This window comes from Hyla sarda, chromosome 4 (assembly GCF_029499605.1).
Source record: "Hyla sarda isolate aHylSar1 chromosome 4, aHylSar1.hap1, whole genome shotgun sequence".
In the NCBI taxonomy this organism is placed as follows: domain Eukaryota; kingdom Metazoa; phylum Chordata; class Amphibia; order Anura; family Hylidae; genus Hyla; species Hyla sarda.
The window spans coordinates 96,622,174-96,650,133 of NC_079192.1; the positions used below are offsets into that span (position 1 = coordinate 96,622,174).

Sequence of the window (27,960 nt, forward strand, 5' to 3'; positions counted from 1 at the left end):
TTTTGCAACAGCTGGAGGCTCACTGGTTGGAAAATACTGAGTTAGGTAACAGAACCTAACTGAAGGTTTTCCAACCAGTGTGCCTCCAGCTGTTGCAAAACTACAACTCCCAGCATGTACTGACAGACCGTGCATGCTGGGAGTTGTAGTTTTGAAACAGCTGGAGGTTTGCCCCCACCCCCCAATGTGAATGTACAGGGTACATTCACACGGGCGGGTTTACAGCAAGTTTCCTGCTTCAAGTATGAGCTGCGGCAAATTTTTCGCCACAGCGCAAATTCCTAGCGGGAAACTCACCGTAACCCGCCAGTGTGAATGTACCCTAAAAACACTACACTACACTACCACCTAATAAAGAGTAAAACACTACATATACACCCCCTTACACTGTCCCCCCCAATAAAAATAAAAAACGTATTGTACAGCAGTGTTTCCAAAACGGAGCCTCCAGCTGTTGCAAAACAACAACTCCCAGCATTTCCGGACAGCCACTGATTGTCCAGGCATGCTGGGAGTTTAGCAACAGCTGGAGGCACCCTGTTTGGGAATCACTGGCGTAGAATACCCTTATGTCCACCCCTGTGCAATCCCTAATTTAGTCCTCAAATGCGCATGTGCTCTCTCACTTTGGAGCCCTGTCGTATTTCAAGGAAACAGTTTAGGGCCACATATGGGGTATTTCCGTACTCGGGAGAAATTGCACTACAAATTTTGGGGGGCTTTTTCTCCTTTTACCCCTTATGAAAAGGAAAAGTTGGGGTCTACACCAGCCTGTTAGTGTAAAAAAAAATAAATTTTACACTAACATGCTGGTGTTGCCCTTTACTTTTTATTTTCACAAGAGGTAAAAGGAAAAAAAGACCCCCAAAATTTGTAATGCAATTTCTGCTGAGTACGGAAATACCCCATATGTGGGCGTAAAATGCTCTGCGGGCGCACAACAAGGCTCAGGAGTGAGAGCGCACCATGTACATTTGAGGCCGAAATTGGTGATTTGCACAGGGGTGGCTGATTTTACAGCGGTTCTGACATAAATGCAAAATAATAAATACCCACATGTGACCCCATTTTGGAAACTACACCCCTCACGGAATGTAATAAGGGGTACAGTGAGCATTTATGCTCCACAGGGGTCTGACAGATTTTTGGAACAGTGGTACGTGAAAATGAAAAATTTAATTTTTTTTGTTTGCACAGCCCACTGTTCCAAAGATCTGTCAAACGCCAGTGGGGTGTAAATGCTCACTGCATCCCTTATTACATTCCGTGAGGGGTGTAGTTTCCAAAATGGGGTCACATGTGGGGGGTTCCACTGTTCTGGCACCACGGGGGGCTTTGTAAATGCACATGGCCCCCGACTTCCATTCCAAACAAATTATCTCTCTAAAAGCTCAATGGTGCTCCTTCTCTTCTGAGCATTGTAGTTCGCTCGCAGTGCACTTGATGTCCACATATGGGGTATTTCCATACTCAGAAGAAATGGGGTTACAAATTTTGGGGGGCATTTTCTCCTATTACCCTTTGTAAAAAAGTAAAATTTGGGGAAAAACCAGCATTTTAGTGGAAAAATATTTTTTTTTCATTTACACATCCGACTTTAACAAAAAGTTGTCAAACACCTGTGGGGTGTTAAGGCTCACCATACCCCTTTTTACGTTCCTTGAGGGGTTTTGTTTCCATAATAGTGTGCGATGTGTTTTTTTTTTTGCTGTCCTGGCACCATAAGGGCTTCCTAAATGGGACATGCCCCCCAAAAACCATTTCAGAAAAACTCACTCTCCTAAATCCCATTGTTGCTCCTTCGCTTCTGAGCCCTCTAGTGCATCCGCCGAACACTTGACATACACATATGAGGTATTTTCTTACTCGAGAGAAATGGGTTACAAATTTTGAGAGGATTTTTTTCCTTTTACCCCTTCTAAAAATTCAAAAACTGGGTCTACAAGAACATGCCAGTGTAAAAAATGAAGATTTTGAATTTTCTCCTTCACTTTGCTGCTATTCCTGTGAAACACCTAAAGGGTTAACACACTTACTGATTGTCATTTTGAATACTTTGAGGGGTGCAGTTTTTATAATGGGGTCATTTATCGGGTATTTCTAACCAGAAGACCCTTCAAATCCACTTCAAACCTGAACTGGTCCCTGAAAAATTCCGATTTTGAAAATTTTGCGAAAAATTTGAAAATTGCTGCTGAACTTTGAAGCCCTCTGATGTCTTCCAAAAGTAAAAACTCATCAATTTTATGATGCAAACATAAAGTAGATATATTGTATATGTGAATCAATACATAATTTATTTGGAATATCCATATTCCTTATAAGTAGAGAGCTTCAAAGTTAGAAAAATGCAAAATTTTCAAATTTTTCATGAAATTTTTGCATTTTTCACCTAGAAAGGATGCAAGTATCGCCGAAAATTTACCACTAACTTAAAGTAGAATATGTCACGAAAAAACAATCTCGGAATCAAATGTATAAGTAAAAGCATTCCAGAGTTATTAATGCTTAAAGTGACAGTGGTCAGATTTGCAAAAAATGCTCCCGTCCTTAGGGTCATAATGGGCTCCGTCCCCAAGGGGTTAATTAACGATATATTTTTATAGTTTTATATATTTTTATAGTTTATAGTTTTTTTTATGGGAAAAGGGGGGTGATTCAAAATTTTATTAGGGAAGGGGTTAAATGACCTTTATTAACTTTTATTTTTTTTCACTTTTTTTTTGCAGTGTTATAGCTCCCAAAGGGGGCTATAACACTGCACACACTGATCTTTTACCCTGATCCCTGCAAAGCCATAGCTTTGCATGAATCAGCGTAATAGGGGGTTGATTGCTGAAGCTTGGAGCAATCAAACGCCGATCGGACGCAACAGAGATTTTATCGTGATAGACCCGATCAGCCCGACTAAGCTGCCAGGAAGCTTTTACTTTAGTTTTTGACACGGCGATCAACTTTGATTGCCACGTCTGAAGGGTTAATAGCGTGCGGCACAACGATCGGTGCTGCGCGCTATTGGCCCGGGTATGACGCGGGGTCACAGCGTGACCCCGTTTTAAACACCGGGACCGGACGCAGGGCGTACAGGTACACCCCCTGCGTCCTTAAGAGGTTAATAAAACCTGCAAAGCTGATATGAAAGCTCTAGCCTAATGACTTTACCAGTGGTCTCCGAACTGTGAACCTCTAGCTGGTGCAAAACTACAACTCCCAGCATGCCCGGACAGCCGTTGGCTGTCCGGACATCCTGGGATTTGTAGTTTTTCAACCGCTGGAGCTCCACAGTTTGGAAATCACTTGTCTATACCAAAGAAACAGCCCCAAACCTATTGTGAGGATATCATTATACAAGCCTATCAAACCATACGGAGAAAGTCTAGAGCAACCCACAGGACATAAGCAAAGCAATGGCCAAACCTCTGCCAATCTAACATAGGTGGCATACCCGAGCGCCCTCAGGTTGGATAAGGCAACTGCATGAATTATAAGAACTATTGGGCTGACCCCATACACATTATATTGTTGGCAGATTCCGACAACATCAGTATCTTGCGCTTATGGTCAGCTTTAGCCTTACTGCCCAGTGGAAGCCAATAGGTCATAGTGCATGGCAGGGACGTAACCACAGGGAGTGCCCCAAGCCACACCTGCCCAATAAGAGACCAGTATTATAAATGGCACATGGGGCCCTGTTGTAGGTTTTGCAGTGGGGCCCAGAAGCTACAAGTTACGCCTCTGGTGCACAGCATAGCCTTTCTCAACCATTTCCATACCGTATTCTAACTACAACCTTAACCTTTGCGCCCCCTATAACTATGGATACGTTTTATTGCAGGTGACTACTGAAGCACCAATAGACTACAAAATGGCACCATGTGACAAGGTTATCACAATTTGTGAACAACCTAAAAAATGTTTGGTGACGGTTTTACTATACATTAGCAGGTCAGAGCTGTTTTGGCAGCACATGGGAAACTTATACAGTATTAATCAGATGGTTCTAACGTTGTGACTGATGTAGAACTGTATCAACCACTTAAAGGGGTTATCCAGGGAAAAACTTTTTTTTATATATCAACTGGCTCCAGAAAGTTAAACAGATTTGTAAAATTACTTCTATTAAAAAAATCTTAATCCTTTCAATACTTATGAGCTTCTGAAGTTGAGTTGTTCTTTCTGTCTATGTGCTCTCTGATGACACGTGTCTCGGGAACCGCCCAGTTTAGAAGAGGTTTGCTATGGGGATTTTCTTCTAAACTGGGCGGATCCCGAGACAGGTGTCATCAGAGAGCACTTAGACAGAAAAGAACAACTCAACTTCAGAAGCTCATAAGTACTGAAAGGATTAACATTTTTTTAATAGAAGTAATTTACAAATCTGTTTAACTTTCTGGAGCCAGTTGATATATAAAAAAAAGTTTTTCCCTGGATAACCCCTTTAAATACCCTCCAAAGTACTCCTCCCCTAGAAGGAAGAGAGCTCTCTCCAATAGGTGGCACCAAAAAAGCTCTATTCCTCTTGAAGGATAAATACTTTACCTATTTTACCCCCAATGGAGCATTGCATGGCCTATAAGATTCCATACACCAGTTTGGAGCTCTTCTCAACTTTACCCCTTTAGCCCCAAACCAATGTAGAAGAAATGTATTAGCCAAATGGCTCCAAATACAAGGTAATAATTTAAGGTGTGATAGGTTAATCCAACAAGTTGATTTCAGTAGGCCACCGTGGAATGGTAAGGTCACACCCGTGACAGTGGTTCAGTCAAAACTCGCAGCAACATGAGGTTTACCACAAATCGAGGCGGTTTTGCAATACTCGTCTATGGCTGAGCAGTTTTGGCAGGTAAAGCTTCTGATTTGCTTGTACTGTATGGAGATGAATAGACATTGCTAAACCATGCCAATTTGTGGCAATGTTACTGATGTGGTTTTAACCTGCAATGTGGACACAGATTTGTGACACCGCAGCTGCTACATGTGGCTTTGTCCTTATGCTCCTTTATAAGGTGAACATATATCCACCACTAGGTCCTTCCTGCTGATTGTAGGCAGCCTAGTAAAATATTTTGCCTAAAACAAATGCTTAGCTTGACATGTATTCTGATGCCAGGCTTATCTGATGGCGCCTTATCTACCCACAAATAAAAAGGATGGGGAGTTAAAATCCAACATCCTTCTCTCACCCCAAGAGTTAAGAGGCCCCCATGTACTTTACCTGGTCATCACTTGTATGTAAATTTGCTACAAACCCTGAATCACTTGATCACCATGAAAAGCGTTATCCTCATGGTCACCAGTGATGGAATCTAAACCAATGGATCACCAGGGATGACGACTAGTGTTACATTTGTATTACCAGGGATGACAACTGCATCACCAGGATGACCACTAGTAACACCAAGGCAATGGGAATCCAGCTTTGACTTCTGTATCACTTGTATTGATCAGCAAACCAGTAAATCAAGTATAGGAGAGAAACTACTAGATCGCCAAAAAATTACACTGGATTACCAGAAACAGCACCTACATTTTTAGACCAGCCTGGATGAACAATAAATGCTACTACCACTGGTGACATGAGACTGGGCACTGCATCACTGGATCACAAGGATCTGAGTCTGTGGATCATGAGGGACTGCATTAATGGATTATGAGGGACTAGGTTCTGCATTATTAGATCATGACGGACTGGGTGCTCATTATTGGATCATAAGGGACTGGGTTCCACATTATTTGATCACAAGGGACTAGATACTGCATTGTTGGATGATGAGGGACTGGGGGCTGCATTATTGGCTCATAAGGGCCTGGAGGCTCATTATTGAATCATGGAGGGCTAGGTTTCATGAGGGACTGGATGATGCAGAATTGAATCATAAGGTACTGGGTTCTGCATTATTGGATCATGAGGGACTGGGTTCTGGATTATTGGGTTGTGAGGAACTGGATGCTGCATTATCAGATCATAAGGGACTGGGTTCTGATCTGAATTATTAGACCAGGAGGGACTGAGTGCTGGATACTTGGATTGTGAGGGACTGGGTGCTGTATTATGGCATCATGAAGGACTGGGTTCTGCATTATTGGATATTGAGGTACTGGGTTCTGTATTGTGCATCATGAAGGACTGGGTTCTGCATTATTGGATTTTGAGATACTGGGTTCTGTATTGTGCATCATGAGGTACCGGGTTCCGCATTATTGGATCATGAGGGACTAGGTTCCACATTCATTGAACATGAAGGACTGGATGCTGCCTCAGTGGGTCAGCAGATATACATATATGTTACAAGAGAACAGAAGAGAACAGTTTTTGTTCAGGATGATGGTTAGAGAAGGGGAAGGAGTTGAAAGATCTTTGCAATATAAGGAATGATTTTCAACAAATAAAGTCATCCCTACTGTTGCAAATATTACTTTGAGCATTCCTGCGTGCTAATGTCTTGAAACGAGTCCTCTACAAATTTAATCTGGTTGGAGGCATTCTTCAATAAAGAATGCCTTTTATATCAATAATTGCTATGTCTGTGGCCAGCTTCACATTCCCCTCTGCCAAAAACTTTTTGTTCAATATCTGGGGCTGATGTTTATTCTCCCTTCTGCATATGTTAATATGAAAGAAAAAAAAAAAAGAATAAAAATTGATTCTTTTATAAAAATGGACAATTTATGAGGCTCTTTCCCTTCTGGGTCCATGAACAACTGCAAAGAAATTAAAAAAAAAAGTTTTATTTATTCTTTTATATCTTTGCATGCACACATTAGGCCATGTTTACACAGGATAGATTTAACATAAATTGCAGCCAGGATTCCTTTATGAAATCCTCATTAAATCTGATGCGGTGTCCCGGTACTGTATTGCATACCGTATCTTGTATGGTGGTCCCCAAAGTCAGAGTTACTACGTTCAGGTAGGGTCCCCCAGGTGGGACAGCCCCTAGTCGCCTCGTTATTTTCTAATGCTAGGATGTTAATGTGTATATATTTAATAATGTGCATATTTAATATAAGGTATATTAGAGTACTTACCTTGTTAGCATCGCAGGACCTTCGGTCATGTGACTAAGTTAATTCCTCTATGGTATGTTGGAGGACATTTGGAGGTCCTTGGGTCATCTGTTACCCATAACCCTTTGTAAAGATGATTGAGAGAAGTATTGGACCAATTAGCTCTAGTCCAGCCCCTGCCCATATAAGGGAGCTGTAGCCAATTATCGCTCTCTTGGGTTGCTGCTCTCGTGGATGCCGGACTAGCAGAACGGATCTGCGCAACTTTAAAAGACACGCTAGGCCAGAAAACCTTCTGGCCTCAGCTAACTAAAACCGTGAGTTCCAACCTAAATCCCCGCTAAAGCTAGCGTGACTACTGGACAGCGCATATCAGTCTATGGACTCTAAAACGCTTAATGTCCCAACCACTGTCAATCTCTAAGAGACTTTCCATGTATAGAGACTGTTCCAGTTATGAAGCTTGCATAAAATCTTCAGTAAAAGTTCCAACTGTTTTCAGCAAACTCTCCGGTTGTGGACATTCAATTATTCCATACCTCCCTATCGCTCTTGGGAAGGGTGGCAGTAGGACAAGCATTACAGAGGAGCCCTCACCCTGGCGTCACGAATAGAAAGGGTTAACCAGACACCCTTTAGTCACCGCACAGCTACACCCCATATACCCTACTCCCCAGGGTATCACACTGAAGACAGTCGGTGTGGAAAGAAATGATTTCAGGTAGCACTGTCACCTGCAGCAAATATGCAGCAATCCACAGTGGAAATCCAAGCTCAACCTAGAAAAAGCACGTGATCCTATCCTGGCCACCTCTGGCCGCAGCAGCTAGACTAGACAATGTCAAAGGGACCCTGCTTCAGAGATAGAAGTCTGTCCCACCTGTGAGTATGCTAGAAATGTCTCATAAGAGTACCCCTTTAAGTCAAACAAGTGAACAACTCCTTGGGGCCAATGTACTTGGCACTGAGCCCATATAGAAATGCATGATAATCATACAGATTCTTAGTATGTGCTGCAAGACAGGTACCATCAGGTGATACGTGTACAGATATATATTTACCTTTGTATAGAATCTAATGGCATATGTTACGATTTTTATCTGTGGAAATCTAACAGTAATAAAAACACTGTACAGTGATCCCTCAAGTTACAATGGCCTCAACATACAATAGTTTCCACATACAATGTTTTTTTCTGGACCATTGTAACTTGAAACCAGACTCAACATACAACAACTCAACAATGTACAGACAGTCCAGATCTGTGATAGAAGTGTCAATGGCTGGAAGAACCGACTAATCAGAAAGGGCATTTACTGGTAAAACACCTGTATTACTGAAGCGTATGCACAGAATGGCTGTCTGGTAGCGCCCTCTACAGTACAGGGAGGAACTACAAGTTCTGTACTACTCCTTACCTGTGCCAGGGTTAGCTGCTCCTTTAGACATCAAGTAAGGGTGGCTCCATTTGGGACACTGTGTGTACTCTATAGGACCCTGAAGAAGAACCTGTCCTCTACATAAACCATTGATTCCCAACCAGGGTGCCTCCAGCTGTTGCAAAACTACAAATCCCAGCATGCCCGGACAGCCAACGGCTGTCCGGGCATGCTGGGAGTTGTAGTTTTGCAACAGCTGGAGGCACCCTGGTTGGGAAACATTGACATAGACAGTGATTTGCAGCTCTTTCTTACTTTTATATCTAAGGACTTGTTTTATCTATGTTAGTTATCTACTTATTATTCTTGAATCCTCACCTTTTCCTATTTTCGGATGACATTTTGGGGCTTCAGAACCAATTACCAGGTTTCCAAAGAGTAATGGTCTCAACATACAATGGTTTCAACATACAATGGTCGTCCTGGAATCGATTAATATTGTAACTTGAGGGACCACTGTATTAAATCAAAGACATGCAAAGGTACAGCGGGGGTCCATGCATTTGGGTGGGTGTCATGCTATGGCTCACTCCTATTATACAGAGCCCTAAATCATATCCAGCATATACATGTGGCAGAGCTCATATCTCTGTATCTTTGTGCCATGTGCGTATATTGTATACCATGTAGGCAAAAAGTATCACTCAGTGTCACATAGGTTTGGAGAGCAGTTTATCAGTCCTATGCCCCTTAGATCACTTATATTGTGAGCAGGCGCATGCAGAAGAGGAAGGTGGTGGATGCTGCCCTGCAGTACTAAATGAGTTAACTCACTAGTAGCTCTGGAGTCAGAATGACTGGCCCCGCCTCCTCGCTGTGTTTACTTGTCCATGGTGGCAAAAGTTCAGGCTTCCAAACCTGTCATTGGGTGTTTGTGATCCTTGGCACGCCCCCCCTCCCAGGATAGGGCTCTGCTGGGAAAGAAAAGAGCAGTTGTCAGTCAAAAAGTGCCATGTGCCTAGTGTGTGCATCCTCCTGGAGTAGTGGATGCTGCAGCTCTATGGGAAACATAATACAAGAGTAGGCAGAGGGGGAGTCAGATGGCAGACTGTACTGTATGGCACCTCACTATATATTCATTAAATAATGATATAGGAAACTGTGGCTGCACTGCTAAATGTCCAACACTCTGCCAACTGACTGGGCGCCTTCTACAAATGGACGCAGGACAATGGTGCAGGTCCTGTGACACCTTTACCTGTTGGTCAGCATTCACATAACATTTTTTGCATCAGTGGAACATATTGTTAAAAGGGATAGCCTGAAAGCATATGCTAAAATATTAAATTGGATCTTTCTAAAGATCGTATGGTTGCACGTTTCACACGTTTTTGTCTGTTTTGTTCGAAAACATGTTATCCGTTTTTATGTTTCCTGATATACAGTGATATCAATTAATCCAATTTACATAGACAGTAATCAGATGAATAGAAACAATGGAGAAAAATGCAGCTCAGCTCACTCCCCACCCAGACCAAGTGGATTAGATGTCGGAGATAGCCCTAATTTTGAAGCACCGGAGCTTGGAAGAAGCAGGCCGCCTGCCCGTATAGTTCAATAGGATAACTTTAGGGGATCCATCTTCACAGCAAAAAACTGTTAAAATACAAGCTTTAATGATTCCATTAAAAAACACAGAGAATATTGGATAAAAACAACCACGCCAAGGCGTGGTTGTTTTTATCCAATACTAGCTGAGTACCCGGCGTTGCCCGGTTTTTCCTTCCTAATTCTTGTTGGGGAGGAAAATAAACAAAGGAGGAAGCTTTTGACTACATATCCCATCCTCATATATTGTTGTCATATCCCAACCCCATATCCCGTCCTCCTATCCCATCCTCATATCTCGACCTCCTATCTCGATCTCTTATCTCGACCTCCTATGGCGACCTCCTATCCCGTCCTCCTATCCCGACCTCCTATCCCGACCTCCTATCCCGACCTCCTATGCCGACATCCTAGCCTGACCTCCTATCTCGACCTCCTATCCCATCTTCCTATCCCGTCATCCTATCCAGTCCTCCTATCCCGACCTCCTATCCCGTCCTCCTATCCCAACCTCCTATCCCGACATCCTATCCCGTCCTCCTATCCCGTCCATTTATCCCGACCACCTATCTCGTCCTCCTATTTTGACCTCCTATCCCGTCCTCCTATCCCGTCCTCATATCCTGGCCTCCTATCCCGACCTCCTATCCCGACCTCATATCCCGTCCTCATATCTCGACCTCGTATCTTGACCTCCTATCCCGACCTCCTATTCCGACCTCCTATTTCGACCTCCAATTTCGACCTCCTTTCCCGATCTCCCATCCCGTCCTCATATCCCGACCCGTAATATGTGTACCAGGTATTGAAATATCTCCAGCCGTACGGAAGTTATGTGGGAACATACATTTTCCATTGATGTGCATGGCACTTTAAACAAAAACCCGACCCTCACAAATGGGGGTAGTTAAGGGTTAAATTAACTATCCTATGTTTTAAGTGGACATATAAGTAACATATCTCCAGCCGTTTGGAAGTTATGCAGTAACATATATTTCCCATTGACTTGTATGGGACTTTAAACATAAACCCCGCCCCTGGCAAATGGGGGTGAGTAAGGGTTAAATCCCCTATCCTATGTTTGTTGTTGACATATAAGTAACATGTGTGCCAAGTTTCATGTTAATATCTTTAGCCGTTTGGACGTCATGCTGGAACATACACACATACATACAAACATACACACTTTTATATATATATATATATATATAGATTCTCCGTGTTTTTTAATGGAATCATTAAAGCTTGTATTTTAACAGTTTTTTGCTGTGAAGCTGGATCCCCTAAAGTTATCCCATTAATCAGATGAGATTTAAATCTGTTTTTTTAAATTGGAACAAAATAATCATGGTGAACCGCCAGACGAAAAAATCAGGCGTAATCAGACCATAATGAGTTAATGCGTTGGATATGATTTGTCAATGGGTATATCTAGATTTATGACTGTAGCAAAGTAAAGCATGCCGCAGCACTCCAATAAGTGATCAAACAAGGTTTATTTCCTCATGGTAGGATACACCGTTTCGACCGTCTCCACGGTCTTTTTCAAGCATACAAAAGTGACACACTCCTCCCATATTTATATGGGGTACAATCAAAAAAAGTAATTGGTGCTCAATAAAGAAAAACGTGCAATATTGTGGATTGTGGGAGAACACTCCATGTGGTCAATCACTCACCCATCTGTTGCAATGGCGGCCATTCCCTGACGGTGTGTGTGTACACAGCTGTAGGGAATTCCGCAGACCGGTCGGAGTACAGCCAATCGCGAGACAGCATCGCTTGTTGCTAGGCAACGGGGTTACGTCACCTGGTCCACGCGCACTCACTGTGCTTCCGGATCCCGCGATATATGATTGTATATAATTTTGAAGCATAGAATCATATGAACTTGATGGAGACAAAAATCACAATATAAATGAAGCTTTGCATTTAGAAATACTGGTGACTGGTGTGACTGTAACCCTGACCTTAAAGGAGTAGTCCAGTGGTGAACCCAGTGGTGACCAACTTATCCCCTATCCTAAGGATAGGGGATAAGTTTGAGATCGCGGGGGGTCCGACCGCTGGGGCCCCCTACGATCTCATGTACGGAGCCCCGACAGCCCGCGGGAAGGGGGCGTGTCGACCTCCGCACGAAGCAGCGGCCGACACGCCCCCTCAATACAACTCTATGGCAGAGCCGAAGCGCTGCCTTCAGCAATCTCCGGCTCTGCCATAGAGATGTATTGAGGGGGCGTGTCGGCCGCCGCTTCGTGTGGAGGTCGACACCCGCTATCTGGCCAGAGAGCCGGGCCCCCGTACAAAGAGATCGCAGGGGGCCCCAGCGGTCGGACCCCCCGCGATCTCAAACTTATCCCCTATCCTTAGGATAGGGGATAAGTTTTTCACCACTGGACTACCCCTTTAAGAGCCAGACAGTAAATATTGTATATTACAAACAACACCAGGTATATACAGTGGTCCCTCAAATTACTATATTAATTGGTTTCACAGAAAACCATTGTATGTTGAAAATATTGTATCTTGAGATCAAATTTTAATGGAAAATATGTTCTGAAGCCACAAAAATGCCACATCATTATGAGAAAATGTACCATGATAGAAAATTTGGCAGATATCAAATACAGCTAAAGCAATAGCTATTATAAGCTATAAATCACTTTATACAGTGCTCCCTCAACTTACAATGGCCTCAACATACAATCCTTTCAACATACAATGGTCTTTTCTGGAATTGAAACCAGACTCAACATACAATGTACAGACAGTCCAGATCTGTGATAGACATGTCAATGGCTGGAAGAACTGACCAATCAGAATGGGCATTTTACTGGTAAAACCTCTGTATTACTGAAGTGTATGCACTGACTGATGTCTGGTAGCGCCCCCTACAGTACAGGGAGGTATTACATGTTCTGTACACTTTACCTATGACAGGGTTACCTGCTCCTTTGGACACCAGGTGGGGGCGGCCCCATGTTACTTTTTCAGGACATTGCGTGTACTGTACAGGACCCCGAAGAAGCTCCTGTCCTCTACATAGACCAGTGTTTCCCAAGCATTGTGCCCCCAACTGTTGCAAAACTACAACTCCCAGCATACCCGGACAGCCTTTGGCTGTCCGGGCATGCTGGGAGTTGTAGTTTTGCAACAGCTGGAGGCTCCATGCTTGGGAAACACTGACATAGACAGTGATTTACAGCTCCCAGCAGATCTTTCTTACTTTTATATGTAAGGATTTTCTTTATCTATATTAGTTATCTACAGTGGTCCCTCAACATACGATGGTAATTCGTTCCAAACGAGCCATCGTTTGTCGAATCCATCGTATGTTGAGGGATCCGTGCAATGTAAAGTATAGGAAGCTGTACTCACCTGTCCCCGCCGCTCGAGATTGTGTCCCCACCACTCCCGATGGTGATCCCGGGCCTCCGCTGGGCTCTCCTGGTCTTCTCTGGTCCTCTGCTGTCTTCTCCGGTCCTCTTCTGTCTTCCGCAAGGCCTTACTGGGCCTGCGTAGCGACGTCATTGGATGGCGTGCGCAGCAGCGTATTGACGTCATCGGAGAGGGCCGAGAAGACGCCGGAAGACCAGCGCTGGACCCGGAGGGCACCCCGGAGCATCGTGGAGGGGTAAGTAATACTTACCGCACCACACAGGGAACATTAAGCTGCTATCCGGCAGCAGCTTAAACATTTTGCGCTGCCGGATAGCACTTAATGCGATGCCCCCGACATAAAAAAGCATCGTATGTCGATGCTGACATCGACATGCGATGGCCTCTGAGAGGCCATCGTATGTCGATTTCATCATATGTCGGGGCCATCGTAGGTCGGGGGGTCACTGTACTTATTTTTCTTTAATTCTCACTTTTTCCATTTTTTTGGATGACATTTTGGTGCCTTTAGAACCAATTACCAGGTTTCCATAGAGTTCTGGTCTCAACATACAATGCTTTCAACATACAATGGTCGTCCTGGAACCAATTAATATTGTAACTTGAGAGACCACTGTATATAGAGGACAGGAGCTTCTCCAGGGTTCTGTACAGTACGCACAGTGAACCAGAAAAACAAAATGGAGCTGTCCTCACATGGTGGGGGAGATTTATCAAAACCTGTCCAGAGGAAAAGTTGCTGAGTTGCCCATAGCAACCAATCAGATCGCTTCTTTCAGAGATCTTTTCAAAAATGAAAGAAGCGAGCTGATTGGTTGCTATGGGCAACTCAGCAACTTTGACTCTGGACAGGTTTTGATAAATCTCCCACATGGTGTCTAAAGGGGCAGCCTAGCACAGGTAAAGGTCAGTATAGAACACGTAGTACCGCACTGTACTATAAACCCTTATTGGTTAGATCTTCCAGCCATTTATACGTGCCGAGATTCTGGACTCTGTAGAATTGTATGTAGAATCTGGCTTCAACTTGCAATGGACCAGGGAAGACTATTGTATGTAGAAATATTGTAACTTGAGGGAATACTGTACAGTACAAACGTTAATGTTTTTTAAAGTTAGTTTCAGAATAACTTCAACAAGCGGCTATAAAAAAAAAATATCTGATATGTAGGGGGGGGGGGTCACATCTTTGTTATCATGTGTGCTTAATGGAGAAATAATGGGTAAGCTCCTGCCAGATGGCTCTGGCAGCAGCTTACCTCTCTAAGAACAAGAGGGTCATGCAGTTGAAATCCAACATGTCCAACCCTTTTTGAGTTGGGAGACCTCCATATACCTGTCAGCAGGTTCGACTTTTGACTATAATTAGAGATGAGCGAACTTACAGTAAATTCGGTTCGTCACGAACTTCTCGGCTCGGCAGTTGATGACTTATCCTGCGTAAATTAGTTCAGCTTTCAGGTGCTCCCGTGGGCTGGAAAAGGTGGATACAGTCCTAGGAGATTCTTTCCTAGGACTGTATCCACCTTTTCCAGCCCACCGGAGCACCTGAAAGCTGAACTAATTTATGCAGGATAAGTCATCAACTGTCGAGCCGAGAAGTTCGTGACGAATCGAATTTACTGTAAGTTCGCTCATCTCTAACTATAATGTATAGGGACCTTAAGATGGCCATGTACATGTGATAGCAGTTGACCAACAGCTGTACAGTATTTCACGATTCACCATACACTTGCTCATTTAGCTCAGACATATTCTTCCGTAGGGAAAGAGATAAATAACATACAGACCCTTGCTGTCACTTATCTCTTTGTAAAACAATCAGATAGGTTAAACTGCAATTTCTCCAACCTAGTTTTCTAGACCCCATGAGAGAGAATCAGTGGGATTTGTCAACAACTATCAATAGTGTATGGCCAGAGTTCTAGTCACTGTTGAAGTGTTAATGCCTATAGCCACTACTAATGAATTTAAATTTTTTTTTTTTTTTTATGTAACTCAATGTTATTGGTACATAATGGCCCAGATTTATCAAAGAATGTCTACGATAAAGCTATTTTCCACGTTTATTTGGGTGGTGGGTTTGACTAGCGTGCATCTTATTTATTAAGAAGGTGCAGCAGGATGATGAATTTTGCGCAGCTCTGCTGTGGTGGGAAAAGCTCTACCACATACACTTTTTCTAGACGTTTGTGAGGGAGGGAAGTAGACACTTTCCCGGGTCCTGAATTTGGCAGGTTAGGTGTTTTTATTTACTTTCACAGAGCTCCCGGGACATTTTTACTTGCATTTAAGACGCTGTAATCAATTTGATTGCTGTGTCTAAGGGGTTAAAGCCGGGCATCATCATGATCGGTGATGTCTGGCATTAAAGATAGGTCCTGGCGGTAGATATCCGCCAGGACCACCCAGCTAGGACCACCCAGCTATGACACACTGAGCGTGTGTCATAGAAGGGGAGTGGGACGCTGTCGTCCACAAGGGGTTAAAGGTTGAATTGCAGAAGGTAGAAATTATTCTCACGCCTACTGGTAGGTGGTGTAGCTTTGCACCTAAAAAAAGTCCCTTTGCGCACAACATAGAGACTTTTGACAAAAGTCGCAAATGATAAATATGTGACCACTGCATGGTCAAAGAGAAAAAGTTCTACGGGTAGGTAAAAAGAGTGAAACTGTCTATATCAAAAGGAGCATAAAAGCCGCGAAATATTTACAAAGTAGACAAAGACAGAACTACTTGTTATTACTCCATACAGTGTTTCAGCCCTGGTACGATTAAGAGCTCGTTCACATTAACGTCAGTCCTCGTTAATTTATGCCCGTTCTCAAATCTGTTCTTGTCTTTTGCAAACAGTTTGGTATAACGGCTGTGTATGAATCCCATTGATGTCAATGGATTTTTTTTACAGTCCTTTGCAAGCCGTTTGATCCTGTTTGGTTCCTAATCTGTTATTTTTTACGGCAAAAAGACGTTGCATGCAGTATTTGCAGTATTTTTTTTTTCCATCAAAAATGGATGAGCCTTCAATGCCATCGTTTGCAGCCGGCTTTTATTATCTGTTCTTGAACCGATATTATTTCTGAGCATACTCAGAAGAGGTGAAATCAGTAGACTCCTGAAGTACTGCGGGACTACTACTACTCCCATCATGGAACATACTTGTTTCCATGATGGGAGTAGTAGTTCCCCTGGGTGCGGGAGTCTGCGGGCGGCTGGGGAGGCTACATTAGTGCTTGCACTACTACCCCCATGATGGAACAGAGTCTGTTCCATGTAGGGGGTAGTAGTACAGGGGCTGACGGATTGATTGCACCGGGTCTCACTTTCACTTCTGCGATCAGAAATTATTAACCAGGGGAGCGGGCGTCATGCTCCGCTCCCCTGCGATGTACTGTAGATATCTTGCCCTCCACTGCACTTCTATATACATATCTCCCCTGCAGCGCTATGTGAATCCTCATTGACTGACTTTAAAAAGTTTACTGGGAGCCCTGAATGGCCACTCAGTGCCAGCCATTTAGGGCTCCTGGCGGGGTGTTTAAAAATGAAATTAAAGACACAGTATATACATCGCAGGGAGCGGAGCATGCCGCCAGCTCCCCTGTTTAATAACTTCTGATCACATGGGGTCTTAGAAGTTAGACCCTGTGTAATCAATCCCTCAGCCCCTGTACTACCCCCAACATGAAACAGACTGTATTCCATGATGGGGGTAGTAGTACAAGCACTACAGTGGTCTCCCCAGCTGCCCTCAGACTCCCGCAGACAGGATAACTACTATTCCCATCATGGAAACGAGTCTATTCCATGATGGGAGTAGTAGTAGTCCCAGCTATGGGAGTCTGTAGGTGGCTGACTTTTCATACTAATAGATAAAAACTGAAGCAAAAGGATGCCACTAAATGACATCCCTTTGAATCAGTTTGCATCCATTAGTAGTATGGTCCGTTTAGGCAGCATTAATGGGAGAAAATCGGGACAGGGGACAGTGGCCGTGTGAACCTAGCCTGTGAACCTAGCCTGAAAAAGCAAACACACTAAATCCAATAGCACTAGCCCAGATTAATGCAGCAATAATATGCATGCGTCCTATTCAGTATATGAAGTGAAAGATCTCTATGGCTATAAATTGTCCAGTGGCTAGTAGCAATCATTGGATAATATAATAGTCCAGTACCTGGAACTGACATACTGATCAGTATAGAAATCCCCACACTATACTTCTACATACGTTCTGTTCATCAGTATTTGCAGATTCTGCCTTAAAAAATTGACATGTCAATTTTTTTAGCTGAATTGAAATCAGCGCCATAAATTTACACACTGAAATTCTATGCGAACATCGGTAAGGAAATTCCATTGAAATCAGTAGGACTCTAATTTAAAGGGGAACTCTGGTCCACAGGACAGGTTATGTGTCTGATTGCAAGGGGTCTGACCACTGGGACCCCCGTGATCTCTTGCCCGGTGCCCTGGCTCTCCCCATGCACGGAGCAGCCACCGCTCTGTGCACAGGCCTGTATCAACCACCGCATATAGCTACATACCCCGAGCACTGTACCTCCAGCTCTCTCATAGAGATGCATGGAGGGGGTATATCGGCCACTGCTCCGTGCGGTGGTCAACACAGCTCAGTGCACGAAGAGATGGTTGTTTTATGCATAAGGAGGACCATGACGTCAGGCAGGAAATCGCAGGGGGTCCCAACAGTTGGACCCTCTGCAATCAGAAACTTATGCCCTATCCTGTGGATGGGGGATAAGTTACCCTTTAATGCAGAATCATTTTGTTCTATCTGAAAAAAAGGAGTGGTCCCCGGATAACTGCTTTAATGTGTATGCCAGCATTTGAGGTGTGCTGCCATCTACCAAGCTAATACTGAAGGACTATTCTGTAGCCAGGTGAAAAATGTCAGTAGTGGAAAGCTTTTTAAGAAAGCTGGAGTCTAGTTAAGGCTACTTTCACACTGCCCTTGCTCCCTGTCGAGAATGGCCGTCAGAGTCTCTTTTCTTTTCCCTCTGGCTTTAACGGACGTTCTCATAACGGGGAGCAACGGCAAACAGGTCCCGGCAGCTCAAATTTACTATTATGGGGGCCGCTGGGACTCGTTATAGATAACGGGAGAAAAAGAGGGCACATGCTGTAATTTTTCTCTATTCTGCCCGGGTCTCCTGCCATGTACTAATGGCAATGTGAAAGGGGCCTAAGTCTTATTTATCGTACCAAATTCTAACTTCTCACAGGTTTTAAAACTTACTAGAAGAAAAAATGTATTGTTGTATTTTTTTTGGAATCCTTTGAAAAAAAAAATGGGGATTACAAAGTGTATGCGTGTCTTCCAGGCATCTCTATGACGACAGCCATCACGGAGGCCCTGGTCTTATCACAAACACTGATTACACCCTTGAGGTCTGAATGCATGAAAGAAAGTATGCATGTGAATTATCATGTAAACCTGGATCCCCCATAAACACAGTCAGCTTGTGCCTGGGGCTCCATTTAGTAACGTAGTGATGGCCTACAAGGGTTTGGAGCTGGGAAGAACAAATGTACAATCTACAGTTTACAGGAAAATCTATCATGTTCAATACAGTAAGAGAAAATAATTAACACTGCTCACAAAACCCTATATTGACACTCCATTTAAAATGAGGCAGAATTGGTGCTTATTTTATGCAAAATTTGCTGATGAATTTAGCACAGAAATTCTAAGTCTCATTGACCTAAAGTGTAATGGTTATATGAATAAACTTTTCCTACTTAGTCCAGTTTAGATCACACCGGGTCTCACTCCTGAGACCTGCTGTGATCGCAAGTTATAACCCTGTGAAGTGCGCAGCAGCATCCACCCTATTCACCTCTATTCACTCCATAGACTTATGCAGTGAAAGGGTTGGGTTTGAGTGACAGCCGTGGAGCGAGTCGTGCACTTTTGCCAGAATTATGATCTGCATCAAATGTGATTGACAGCCGTCTGCGTGTGCATGTAGACAGAGCTGTCAGTCACTGAGTAGGACCGCCTACTAAGATAATTAGTCCATAAAGAGCAGAGATTTACATGAATAAATGACAAGCTATCCTGGAATTCTTCCCACAAATCGATATATCAATCTGTTCAGCTTCTCCTGCCCTATAACATGATGCCTGCAGATTGGACTGCATTGTCAGTGCAACAAGTTCCCTTTAAACCCTTTCCAACCAGTTAAATGTTTCCATAGATTGAATGATTATTACTGGTTTAGGTTTTAAGGAGGGCTATTCTATGATTATTTTTCTTCAGCCTTTGAGCCCCTGAAGACATCTAAGGGTTCGTTCACACAGGCGTTGTGCTCTGGTAAATGGACTTATGGAATTTGGGGAAAAAAACAGTGCATATCCTACCAAATCCCCTATAGAACCTATTCGAGTCAATGGGATCTGTCGGGACTTGATGGTGTCAGTTGTGCTCCGACCTGTTCTAACTGAACGGACCCAGAACGGGACGGGGCATAACAGCAGTGTAGACTTAGCCTTACAATACAGTGTAATCTGCTTCTGTTACCTCTGTGGACAGATTTGTCCTGTTTTTATGCACGGAACCCACACCCAAAAGTTCTTTAGTGCAAGTCTTTTTATTTTACTGTTGTCACTGACTTTTCCCAGCATTCCATGTGGCCAGAGACAAATTTCATAAGTCACATGGTCTCCAAGGGTGGCTATTCTGCAGTCGGTGGGTCTATAGCATTACTTCAGTAAATCCCTTCAGGTCGCCATTGGTTGTTTTGGCAGCAGGAGACCAGCTGATGGCCTTCTGTCTGCCAGCTACGGAAGCCTGTGAGATCCAGCCACACAGGGTTGGCGTTACGGCATGGCAAACTGGGCAATTTCCCAGGGCCCCCATTCTCCAAAGGGCCCCCTGTGGCTGCTATAGTGTTTGTAGCTGGGGGAAGCAGTGTAGCCCTACAGCCAGCTGCATCAGCAGTGTAGCCCTGCAGCCATCGCTGCAGAGTTCATTTACACAGTGCTAGCAGTGAGAGGCTCCTTTAACACCCCCCTCCTTCCCCCGTCTCCTCCTCCTGCTGCTGTTGTCACACAGTTTAGCTGCCTGTTGGCCAACGATGAGGTAGATAGTCTGCAGGCACCAGGAAGCATGAATATCAAGCAGTTCCTGAAGTATTTAATGCACCCAACCAGCCTTAAATAAAAGTAGGTAGATGTAATGTGTATATGATGTACATGTGTGATGTAAACAGTTTATCAGTTACATGCATTTGTGTATAGTGTGCTGTATGTGTGTGTAATGCCGGTATGTACACTGCTCAAAAAAATAGAAGGAACACTTAAACAACACAATGTAACTCCAAGTCAATCACACTTCTGTGAAATCACACTGTCCATTCAGGAAGCAACACTGAGTGACAATCAATTTCACATGCTGTTGTGCAAATGTAACAGACAACAAGTGGAAATTATAGGCAATTAGCAAGACACCCCCAATAAAGGAGTGGTTCTTCAGGGGGTGACCACGGACCACTTCTCCGTTCCTATGCTTCCTGGCTGATTTTTTGGTAACTTTTGAATGCTGGCGGTGCTTTTACTCTAGTGGTAGCATGAGATGGAGTCTACAACCCACACAAGTGGCTCAGGTAATGCAGCTCATCCAGGATGGCACATCAATACGAGCTGTGGCAAGAAGGTTTGCTGTGCCTGTCAGCGTAGTGTCCAGAGCATGGAGGCGCTACCAGGAGACAGGCTAGTACATCAGGAGACGTGGAGGAGGCCGTAGGAGGGCAACAACCCAGAAGCAGAACCGCTACCTCCGGCTTTGTGTAAGGAGGAGGAGCAGGAGGAGCACTGCCAGAGCCCTGCAAAATGACCTCCAGCAGGCCACAAATGTGCATGTGCCCACTCAAACAGTCAGAAACAGACTCCATGAGGGTGGTATGAGGGCCCAACGTCCACAGGTGGGGGTTGTGCATACAGTCCAACACCGTGCAGGACATTTGGCATTTGCCAGAGAACACCAAGATTGGCAAATTCGCCACTGGCGCCCTGTGCTCTTCAAAGATGAAAGCAGGTTCACACTGAGCACATGTGACAGACGTGACAGAGTCTGCAGACGCTGTAGAGAACGTTCTGCTGCATGCAACATCCTTCAGCATGACCAGTTTGGCGGTGCGTCATTAATGGTGTGGGGTGGCATTTCTTTGGGGGGCCACACAGGATTCCATGTGCTTGCCAGAGGTAGTCTGACTTCCTTTAGGTACCAAGATGAGATCCTCAGACCAATTGTGAGACCATATGCTGGTGCGGTTGGCCCTGGGTTCCTCCTAATGCAAGACAATGCTAGACCTCATGTGACTGGAGTGTGTCAGCAGTTCCGGTAAGAGGAAGGCATTGATGCTATGGACTGGCCCGCCCGTTCTCCAGACCTGAATCCGATTGAGCACATCTGGGACATCCTGTCTCACTCCATCCACCGACTGCACCACAGACTGTCTAGGAGTTGGCGGATGCTTTAGTCCAGGTCTGGGAGGACATCCCTCAGGAGACCATCCACCACCTCATCAGGAGCATGCCCAGGCGTTGTAGGGAGGTCATACGGGCACGTGGAGGCCACACACACTACTGAGCCTCATTTTGACTTGTTTTAAGGACATTACATCAAAGTTGGATCAGCCTGTAGTGTGGTTTTCCACTTTGATTTTGAGTGTGACTCCATATCCAGACCTCCATGGGTTAATAAATTTGATTTCCATTGATCATTTTTGTGCGATTTTGTTGTCAGCACATTCAACTATGTAAAGATGAAAGTATATCATACGATTAGTTCATTCATTTAGATCTAGGATGTGTTATCTCAGTGTTCCCTTAATTTTTTTGAGCAGTGTATATACACATGTATGATATATGTGTGAGTGAGTATGTATGTGTTGTATGTATGCATGTGTATATGTATAGTTTTTTTTAATATATGTGATATACATTGGTGCATCTGTCACTAGGCATACCTTTAGCCCAACCCTAGAGCAGCAAATATCGCAGCAGTGGCAAAATCTTATGGCGTTAACATTTGAGATATATATATATATATATATATATATATATATATATATATATATGTGTGTGTGTGTGTGTGTGTGTGTGTGTGTGTGTGTGTGGTGAGCCACGGGGGTGCAATGTGAGGTGTAGGGGCAGTTGGTGTTGCCCAGGGGTAGATGGTATTAACCCCTTCGTGTTCGTGATGCCAGAGCATGGTTTGTAACCACCCGAAGGTAGCACCGCTAGTCCTGGGTTAGGCAGGGCAAATAATAGTCCAAGGCCAGGTTAAGGTTAATGGTAGCTTTTACTGAGGTTAGACAGGTGTGACAGTCTGTACGGTTCGACCAGAATCCCAGAGAGGTGACCAGTAACACAGGGGATCTCGCAGCTTGCTGGGACTTGCAGAGACTTGACAGACTTTAGCGCAGCAATGCTAACTATACAGTGGGGATCAAAAGTTTGGACACCCCAGATAAAAATTTGTATTAATGTGCCTAAAGAAGCCAAGGAAACATGGAAAAGTCTCCAAAAGGCATCAAATTACAGATTAGACATTCTTATAATATGTCAACAAGAGTTAGATTTTATTTCCATCATTTAGGGCACCCTGCAGAATTTATAGCATGCATTGCCCCCTTTGCAAAGCTGAGACCTGCCAGTGTCATGGATTGTTCTCAATCATCATCTGGGAAGACCAGGTGATGTCAATCTCAAAGGTTTTAAATGCCCAGATTCATCTGACCTTGCCCCAACAATCGGCACCATGGGTTCTTCTGAGCAATTGTCTAGAAATCTGAAACTGAAAATAGTTGACGCTCACAAAGCTGGAGAAGACTATAAGAAGATAGCAAAACGTTTTCAGATGTTAATATCCTCTGTTTGGAATGTAATTAAGAAATGGCCGTCATCAGGAACAGTGGAAGTTAAAGCAAGATCTGGAAGACCAAGAAAAATATCAGACAGAACAGCTTGCAGGATTGTGAGAAAAACAATTCAAAACCCACGTTTGACTGCACAATCCCTTCAGATAGATCTGGCAGACATTGGAGTTTATTATTATATGGTCTTCATGGAAGAGTCATCAGAAGAAAACCTCTTCTACATCCTCCCCACAAAAATCTGCATTTGAACTTTGCAAATGAACATACAGACAAGCCTGATGCATTTTGGAAACAAGTTCTGTGGACCGATAAGGTTAAAATTGAACTTTTTGGCCAGAATGAGCAAAGGTACGTTTGGAGAAGAAGGGGAACAGAATTTAATGAAAAGAACCTCTGTCCAACTGTTAAGCATGGGGGTGGATCAATCATTCTTTGGGGTTGTATTGCAGCCAGTGGCACAGGGAACATCTCACAAGTAGAAGGAAAAATGGATTCAATAAAATTTCAGCAAATTTTGTATGCTAACTTGATGCCATCTGTTAAAAAGCTGATGCAATCTGTGAAAAAGTTAAAGAGAGGATGGCTTCTATGAATGGATAATGATCCTGAACACACCTCGAAATCCACAGGGGATCACATCAAGAGGCGTAAACTGAAGGTTTTGCCATGGCCTTCACAATCTCCTGACCTCAACATAATTGAAAATCTATGGATAGACCTTAAAAGAGCAGTGCGTGAAAGACAGCCCAGAAATCTCAAAGAACTGGAATACTTTTGTAAGGAAGAATGGGCAAAGATACCTCAAACAAGAATTGAAAGACTCTTGGCTGGCTACAAAAAGCATTTACAAGCTGTGATACTTGCCAAAGGGGGCAGTACAAGATATTAACTCTGCAGGGTGCCCAAACTTTTGCAGACGCCATTTTTTGTTTGTTTTCTGTTATTTAGAAAGTGTAAATGATGGAAATAAAATCTAACTTTTGTTGACATATTGATGCCTTTTGGAGATTTTTCCATCTTTCCTTTGCTTCTTTATGCACATTAATACAAATTTTTACCTGGGGTGCCCAAACTTTTGATCCCCACTGTACTTCACTTGACTTGACTGAAGACAGTGACAGCAGACAAAGATGACTGGACTTACTGACTTGTGGCTGCAATTTAGGCTTGAGGCCTCCAGATGTGCTGGACACTGGCTCTGAGATTTCTGGAGTGGACTTAACCTCAGGATCTAAGAGCAATGAATAATGAAAAAGTGTGATTGTAGTACCTCCCCCTGTTATAAAGGGGGGCTCAGCAAGAAGCCCATAGGCTAGCTGCGGGTCATCTGGTCACCTGATGCTCTCTGGGTAACAAAACATGTGACTTTAACATATGAAAACCATTATCATGTGACTAATAACCATGTGACTATATCAAAGATCCTTTACTGTTAAAGTACAACCTATACACTTTATGGGGGAACACTGCAGGTGAGCCCTGAGGACGTACAGGGACTCAAGCTGATAGGACTGTAGGATGATATCCCGTACTGGAATATCACATATATAGGCTGTTTGGGAATGCTGGGATTTGTAGTTTTGCAGTAGCTGGGGGCATCCTGATTGGGAAACTCTGATTTATGCATGTATGTGTGTATACCGTATTTATCGGCGTATAACACGCACTTTTTAGGCTAAAATTTTTTGCCTAAAGTCTGTGTGCGTGTTATACGCCGATACACCCCCAGGAAAGGCAGGGGGAGAGAGGCCGTCGCTGCCCGCTTCTCTCCCCCTGCCTTTCCTGGGGTCTAGAGCGCTGCTGTCGGCCCTTTTCACCCCCTGGTTATCGGCGCCGCTGCCCGTTCTGTCCCCCTGACTATCGGTGCCGGCGCCGATAGCCAGGGGGAGAGAAGCGGCGCCGACAGCCAGGGGGAGAGTAGGGGCAGCGGCACCCATTGCCGGCGCCGCTGCCCCGTTGCCTCCCCCCATCCCCGGTGGCATAATTACCTGAGTCCGGTCCGCGCTGCTCCGCTGCTCCAGGCCTCCGTCGTGCGTCCCCGGCGTCATTGCTATGCGCTGAACGGCGCGGCGCATGACGTCAGAGCGCCGCGCCGTGCATAGCAACGACGCTGGAGACACACGACGGAGGCCTGGAGCAGCGGAGCAGCGCGGACCGGACTCAGGTAATTATGCCACCGGGGATGGGGGGAGGCAACGGGGCAGCGGCGCCGGCAATGGGTGCCGCTGCCCCTTCTCTCCCCCTGGCTGTCGGCGCCACTTCTCTCCCCCTGGCTATCGGCGCCGGCACCGATAGTCAGGGGGACAGAACGGGCAGCGGCGCCGATAACCAGGGGGTGAAAAGGGCCGACAGCAGCGCTCTAGACCCCAGGAAAGGCAGGGGGAGAGAAGCGGGCAGCGACGGCCTCTCTCCCCCTGCCTTTCCTGGGGGTATATCGGGATATACACGCGCACACACGCACCCTCATTTTTTCATGGATATTTGGGTAAAAAACTTTTTTTACCCAAATATCCTTGGTAAAATGAGGGTGCGTGTTATAGGCCGGTGCGTGGTATACCCCGATAAATACGGTATATCAATGTTTCGCAACCAGGGTGCCTCCCGCTGTTGGAATACTACAAATCCCAGCATGCTGAGTGTTGTAGTTTTGCAACAGCTGGATACACTCTAGTTGGGAAATATATTTATATTTTTTTCTTTCCTATGATATATATATACACACACACACACACACACACATGCACAGTAGTGTATTTCAGGGGGTGTAATCCAAACTTGTCTCTCTGGTGTGTCCAACCATCTGGCGTCAAAATTAAGATGCTGAATGATTGTGAACTGTCCCATTCAAATGAATGGGATCAGTTCAAGCATCAGTTTCCTTCCAGTGCACGCCTGATATATGTGAACCCGGCCTCATTCAGTCTGCAGGGTGCCAGCGTATAGCTGGTATCTACCACTATATGTTACTGTATGTGAGTATATTGGTCTATGTATTGTGGTTTTTATTTAGGAACAATATAGCGGTATTGGGTGTGTCTAGCAAATATTGTGTATCTACAGGGACATATGCTTTGTGGCTTGTGCTCCTGATCTTTTAGCCCTTTCAGGATTCAGAGTTTTTCCGTTTTTACACATTTGTTTTTTCCTCCTCACCTTATAAAAAGCCATAACTCTTTCAGTTTTCCACCTACAGACCCCAACGAGGGCTTGTTTTATGCGCTACCAATTTTTACTTTGTAATGACATCAGTAATTTCACCATAAAATCTATGATGAAACCCCAAAAAATTAATCGTGGGAAAAAAATTGAAAAAAAAAAGTGACTTCCGTTTCTACGCAGTGCACTTTACGGTAAAAGTGACACATATTTATTCTGTAGGTCCATATGGTTACAAGGATACCTTTACAATACAATTTATGTAGGTTTTATTTTATTATACTTTATAAAAAAAAAATACAACTACATGCACCAAAATTAGTATGTTTAAAAATGTCCTCTTCTGACCCCTATAACTTTAAATTTTTCTGTATATGAGGATTATTGAGGGCTAACTTTTTGCGCTGTGGTCTGTAGTTTTTATTGGTACCATTTTTGTTTTGATGGGACTTTTTGATTGCTTTTTATACATTTTTTTGGGTATACGAAATGATAAAAAAAATACGCAGTTTTGGACTTTGGAATTTTTTTCTGTATACGCCATTGACCGTGCGGTTTAATTAACATTATATTTTTTATAGTTCGGACATTTACGCACGTGGCAATACCATATATGTTTATGTTTATTTTTGTTTACATATTTTTTTTTATGGGAAAAGGGGGGTGATTCACACTTTTTTTATGGAAGGGGTTAAATCATATTTATTAACTTTTTTTTTTTACACCATTTTTTTGTCCCCATAGTGGACTATTACATGCAAACTTCTGATTGCATACACTGTTCAATGCTATGCCATAGCATTGAACAGCAAGGAATAGTTTTACTTTCACGTTAGATGCGGCGATCAACTTTGATCACCACGGCCAAGGAGTTAATGCTGGGAATCACCGTGATCAGTAATGTACGGCATTAAACATGGGTCCTGGCGGCTGATAGCCTGCATCATAGCAGGGAAGCAGGTGCAGGGCATACAGTCAACAGTCGGTGGGTTCCTCAGACTTAACCCTCAGTTGGCATGGCCAAGGGGAAGTCCCTGTCCTCCAACCGCCTCTGTCTTATGCTGTTCTCTCTTCCAGAAAAGTATTGTATTCTGTGGGCTCAGCTCCACTATACAGCGAGGACGATTAACTAGAGGACAGTCAGCAGCTACTGCCCAGCCAAGAAGTGCAGGAGACATCCGCCTTTTACTCTGCTAGCCTGCCAAGTAGCGATGAGGAGAGTGGCGTGGGAGGTGGAGTTGCGAGCGTTCAGGCTCCTGAAACAGAAACTGTTGAGGATGACATCAGTGACGTGCAGACACAACTCGATGATGATGAAGCCGATCACACTTAGGAGCCGGGTGCAGAAGGTGCTTCATCATCATCATCATCATCAGGAGAAGAGGGTTGCAGGTTGCCCCTGAGGCAGCAGCTGAGCCAGCAAGGTGGTAGCATGGTTGGCACTCAGCATGGTGGCAGAAGTGGGAAGTCTGGAGCCAAACCTTCCCTGGAGGTAGTCGAGCAGG

General features: G+C 44.2%; 1 protein-coding gene across 7 annotated transcripts in view; it reads left to right on the forward strand.

The window, feature by feature from the left end:
• Positions 1–14,193: 14,193 nt before the first annotated feature.
• Positions 14,194–27,960, forward strand: part of LCTL (lactase like) — a 91,275-nt gene continuing 77,508 nt past the window's right edge. For 3 of the 7 annotated variants that reach the window (XM_056571666.1, XM_056571673.1, XM_056571674.1), the window contains exon 1: positions 14,234–14,303. The gene's annotated coding sequence lies outside the window, so the exon portion shown is untranslated. Of the gene's footprint in view, positions 14,304–14,376; positions 14,450–27,960 lie in introns of those variants that run through there. The other 4 variants (XM_056571670.1, XM_056571668.1, XM_056571672.1 and 1 more) reach the window with 4 other exon arrangements.